Genomic DNA, 6001 nt, shown 5'->3' with positions numbered 1-6001 from the left:
TCATTTTTCAGCACGACCTGGCACCTGCTCACAGTGCCAAAACCACTGGTAAATGGTTTACTGACCATGGTATTACTGTGCTCAATTGGCCTGCCAACTCTCCTGACCTGAACCCCATAGAGAACCTGTGGGATATTGTGAAGAGAAAGTTGAGAGACGCAAGACCCAACACTCTGGATGAGCTTAAGGCCGCTATCGAAGCATCCTGGGCCTCCATAACACCTCAGCAGTGCCACAGGCTGATTGCCTCCATGCCACGCCGCATTGAAGCAGTCATTCATGCAAAAGGATTCCCGACCAAGTATTGAGTGCATAACTGAACATGATTATTTGAAGGTTGGTGTTTTTTGTATTAAAAATACTTGTCTTTCATTGGTGGGATGAAATATGCTAATTTTTTGGGACAGGCATTTTGGGTTTTCATGAGCTGTATGCCATAATCATCAGTATTAAAACAATTAAAGACCTGAAATATTTCAGTTGGTGTGCAATGAATCTGAAATATATGAAAGTTTCATTTTTATCATTACATTATGGAAAATAATGACCTTTATCACAATATGCTAATTTTTTGAGAAGGACCTGTACACCTCCAGATGCAGGAAGAGGGTCACCTGCATCATGAAGGACCCCACTCACCCAGCACACACACTTTTTGCTCTGCTCCCCTAAGGAAGGAGGTTGAGGAGCATTAAGTGTAGAACCACTAGACTGAGGAACAGCTTCTACCCTGAGGCTGTTAGACTCATAAATCTCTAACCAGAATAATCACTGTGAAAAAAATTACATCATGTTGCTGCTGATCTGTTTCATGTTGATGTGTTCATGCATGCTCATCTGCTCACACAGACTCATGCTCATGCAGTTGTTCTATGTAATGTTTTTATGCTATTAGTGCTTAGTGTATATTTAGTTGATGTTTTTCTTGGTTCATATCTTAGATGTTATTACTGTTTTTCTTTTACATTTTATTGTTGGATGTAACTGGGACGCTGTGAACATAATTTCGCTCCACCACATGTACCACATGAGGTGCGAATGACAATAAAGAAACTCTGACTCTTATTATATCATGTGTTACTGTGTATGTGAATGTTTTTGTTCAGTGCCCTGCGACGACTCCTATTGTGATTTGGAGCTACAGAAATTAACTGAATTAAAGGACAGAGAGGAACGATGGTTTGAGAGAGGAGTAAAGGAGGCCATCTTTGTGAAATCGTCCATCATTAAACAGGGGTGGAGGCCTCCGGGTTCAACTGTCCCCCTCTTACAATGCTGTGATTGCTAGTATCACTCAACCCCCTGTGAATAGTAAACAGCCATCAGTGTGCTAATGATCCATTGTTAGGCTGATGGTCCTTTTTGACCATGTGAGCAGCTGGTTTTGGTTGTCAGCAGCAAAACTGGTTGATCCACTCTGAGAAGGTGCTATTTATAAGACTGAGCTGAATACAGCACCTCAGACTGAGGAAGTCTTTCGGATGAGAGGCGAAACGTATCTAGATTTTTTTTGCTTTGTTTTTTGTTTTTTGAATGTCCAGAGGACCAGACTGAACTTTTTTAGATGAATTAAAGGTAAACACTTTAAAACCATCTCCTTCAGCTTCATGTTCCTCTGACAACAGCTGAACAGACCAATCAGAAGGAGTTTAAAGTCCACATGATTTAAAGGAAACCAGATGACAAACTGAAGAGACAGATAATATAAACTATGACAAAATTGGGCGGCTGTGGCTGAGTGGTTAGAGCAGTCGTCCTCTAATGCGAGAGTTGGGGGTTCGAATCCACCAGCAGTCACATGCCAAAGTGTCCTTGGGCAAGACAATGAACCCCTCGTTGCCTCTGATGTGTGTCCCATCAGTGTATGAATGTGATAAAGCTCTGATTAGTCTCTTTAGAATGATTTGTTCAATTAGCTTTGTAGAGATCTAGTATAGAGCTGTATGAATGGGTAAATGAGGACACAGATTGTTGTAAAGCGCTTTGAGTATCTCGATAAGATAGAAAGGCGCTATATAAGTACAGTCCATTTACCATTTACCAAAGTGTCCAGAACATCTTAGATTTAGAGGCTCGGTTCTGTTCTGGGTCCGCTTTGCTGCATCTGACATCGGGTGTCTGGAATCTGTGCAATGAAATCTCAAGACCATCAAGGCTTTATGGAGCAGGATGAGCCGTCCATCCAGTGTCAGAAAGCTCGTCTCAGCAGCAGGTCATCGTCTTCCAAAAGGACAATGGTCCAAAACACACAAATCACCCAAGAATGGATCAGAACCAAACATTGGACTGTTCTGAAGTAGCCCTGATCTGAATCCTGTTGAACATCTGTGGAAGGAGCTGAAACATCTGGAGAAAGTAACCTTCAAACCTGAGACAGTTGGAGCAGTTTGATCAGGAGTTACAAAAACACTGGAAGGCAGAAGTTTGTGTAACAAAATATTTAGTTAATGTAACCATCCTTTATGTCGAGACTAGTTCAATCCTTTCTTTTGTTTTGTTTTTAGTTCTGGTGAATCAGAACTGAAACGAAATAATGATAATAATGATTTTCATTCGCTGATTTTAAGTATTTTTTCTTTTATTATTTTTCATCAGTAACTTTTGTAAGGTTTTCTTTAGCGAAAGGGTACAACAACTATTTTGTCCGTGTCTGTATCATCACTTACTAATTAAACCGACTGATTCTGACGTCCCTCAGTCGTTTTATCATCATTTAACAAATTTATACTAGTTTTAAAATCTAACCTACAAAATTTATAAACAGCTTCTAGCTAACGAGTCTGTATTAAATAATAAAAAATAAACAATCACCTATTACTGCTTCGTCTTCTTCTCAGTCCTCCGGCCGTTCTTCTTCTGTGGGGTTTTCCTTCTTCTTCTTCTTCTTCTTCTTCTTCTTCGGTGGTGTTTGTTAGCGGTAGCTTTCTATCGCCACCTCCTGGGCTGAAGGACAAAAACATTTTCAGTGACAATGGCAAAAATCCTAAATGAATGAATAATTAAAAGAAAATAACAGTTTTCAGTTTGTCCAGCTACAACAGTAGAGTAAATTAGGGGAGTGGTGGCGCAGAGGTTAGAGAAGGTGGGCCTGTGATTGGAAGACCGCCGGTTCAAGCCCCGGTACTGACAACATCAAAAATGTGGGTGGGGTAGGTGAATCAGAATCAGAATCAGAGTCAGAATCAGTTTATTATCGCCATGTCAATGAACGAGGTTCACAAACTAGGAATTTGCTTCGACATAAGGTGCGAATAGTAATAAAGTAAAATAAAGTAAAAATAAAGTAAAGATGAAGTAAAAATGAGAACATTACATAAGACATAAGACCTGTGTACACCCACAAATAAAGTAAAATTAAAAACACAACATAAACATGTGTACACCCATGCAATAGAAAACAATAAAAAAGCTTAGAAAACAGTACAGATGGACTATTCAATTATAACACAGATGTAATGTGACCAAAGCAGAAATTATGAGGTAGCATTATGAGTGTTCAGGAGTCCAACAGCAGAGGGGAAGAAACTGTTCTTATGGCGGGAGGTTCTGGTCTGAATGGACCGAAGCCCCCTGCCTGAGGGGAGTGGTTCAAACAGTCCGTGTGCAGGGTGAGCAGGGTCAGCTGTGATCCGACCTGCTCGCCTCACAGTCCTGGAGACGTACAGGTCGTGGAGGGATGGAAGGCTGCAGCCGATCACCTTCTCAGCTGAGCGCACAACGCGCTGCAGTCTGAGTCTGTCCCTGGCAGTGGCCCCGGCGTACCACACCGTGATGGAGGAGCTGAGGATGGACTCAATGATGGCCGTGTAGAACTGCACCATCAGCTTGGCCGGCAGCTTGGCCTTCTTCAGCTGTTGCAGGAAGTACAGTCTCTGCTGGGCCTTCTTGATGAGGGAGCTGATGGTCGGCTCCCACTTGAGGTCCTGGGTGATGGTGGTGCCGAGAAACCGACAAGAGTTTGCAGTGGTGATGGGGGTATCATTACAGGTGAGGGGGGGCAGAGGGGCTGTGGCTTTCCTGAAATCCACAATCATCTCCACTGTCTTCTGGGCATTGAGTTCCAGGTTGTTGCTGCTGCACCAGGTCACCAGCCGGTCCACCTCCCTCCTGTATGCAGACTCATCACCGTCCGAGATGAGCCCGATGAGGGTGGTGTCATCTGCAAACTTAATAAGTTTCACAGAGTCATGGCTGGAGGTGCAGCAGTTGGTGTACAGGGAGAAAAGCAGGGGGGAAAGCACACAACCCTGTGGAGATCTTGTGCTTACAGTCCGAGTGTCCGAGACAGCTCTCCCCAGCCGCACGCACTGACTCCGGTCTGTCAGGAAGCACCCACATCTGCCCCCACCCTCATTCGCCACACTCTGGGCCCATGAGCGAGGCCTTTAACCCCATCTGCTCCTAAACAGGTCTCTCTTGAAAATGAGTTCTCGTGGCTCAATGAGACTACCTGGATAAATAAAGGGTAAATGAAAAAAAAAAATTGTCATAAAGATATATAAAGTTATTTCTACACTTCAGTTCCCCACTCACCCAGCACACACACTTTTTGCCCCGCTTCCCTCAGGCAGGAGGTTGAGGAGAATGAAGTGTAGAACCACAGACCAAAATGAGGAACAGTTTCTACTCAGAGAGGCTGTCAGACTCTGTGATGGGGACCTTATACGTTTAATTTCTTCCTAATGATTGAAGTGTCCTAGTAAGGCTGTCAATTTCCACTGAGGCTGTTATTTGTTATCACCGTTGTAGCCGTAGTCAAAGCAAGTTCCTGTTGGCGTAAGGTTTGTGCTGGGAGCTATGCTCTGAGACCTTGGGTCAGCGGCGCCACACACTCCAGGCCTGGTTCGGTCCAACTGAACCAAGATGTTATTGATTAGCTCCCCATGTCTCTGCAGTGACACTGCTCCGTGCGCTCTCCTGCAAACTGCTTAAGCACTCTGTGTGACTTGTGCCTTTGTTTATTGCAATAAACAACGTAGACCATTTTAAAAGACATCTTTAATTTCACCTGTTTCTGTGTTGAGGCAATTCAGAGCAGAAAAATCCACAACTCGTTAATCCTGGCAAAAACCAATGTAGACATGTTCCTGTTTTTAGTTTTCTACACCGCCTTATAATCTAGCTGTTTTTTTCCTCTCTCACTACTTTACCTTTTGACTGTCCTTTTGGTTGTCATTGTTTTGATTTGTAAAATAAAAAAAGGGAAAAAAATTAAATTAAATTTGTATGCGTCTTTTATGATTGTCTGTTGTTGTTGTTATCCACTGTTGTCATCACTCTTTGTTAAAAAAAACATCAGGTCTCTCTTGTAAATGAGACTCAGTGGGATTAACCTGTGTAAATAAAGGTTGAACGAAAGAATCCCTAACCAGAAAAATCACTGTAATGCCACTTTAACTGGTGATATGTGACTATTATTCATGCTGCTGATTATCCATGTTGCTGATTATCTATGCTGATGCTGCTGATTATCTATGCTGCTGATTATCCATGCTGCAGATTTATTTAGCTTAAGCTGCTGTATTCATACCCATCTGCTCACAACAGACTCGTGTTTTGACTGCTGTTTAATACACCATTATATTACATTATTATTGTTTAGTGTCAGAGTCAGAGTCAGAGTCAGAGTTTCTTTATTGTCATTCGCACCTCATGTGGTACATGTGGTGGAGCGAAATTACAGGTCCTTCTCAAAAAATTAGCATATTGTGATAAAGGTCATAATTTTCCATAAAGTAATGATAAAAATAAAAACTTTCATATATTTCAGATTCATTGCACACCAACTGAAATATTTCAGGTCTTTAATTGTTTTAATACTGATGATTATGGCATACAGCTCATGAAAACCCAAAATGCCTGTCCCAAAAAATTAGCATTTTTCATCCCACCAATGAAAGACAAGTGTTTTTAATACAAAAAACACCAACCTTCAAATAATCTTGTTCAGTTATGCACTCAATACTTGGTCGGGAATCCTTTTGCATGAATGACTGCTTCA

The 6001-nt window shown here is 42.0% G+C and overlaps 1 protein-coding gene across 1 annotated transcript in view; it reads left to right on the top strand.

Moving 5' to 3' along the window:
* LOC119413704 (general transcription factor IIH subunit 2) overlaps nt 1-6001 on the top strand; it is a gene marked incomplete in the record, with an annotated part of 51339 nt that overhangs the window by 2622 nt on the left and 42716 nt on the right.

Source organism: Nematolebias whitei, chromosome 8 (assembly GCF_014905685.2).
Source record: "Nematolebias whitei isolate Nwh7 chromosome 8, NemWhi1, whole genome shotgun sequence".
Taxonomy (NCBI): Eukaryota; Metazoa; Chordata; class Actinopteri; order Cyprinodontiformes; family Rivulidae; genus Nematolebias; species Nematolebias whitei.
Note: the sequence above shows the minus strand (reverse complement) of the source record. Positions and strands in the feature narration are given on the sequence as shown.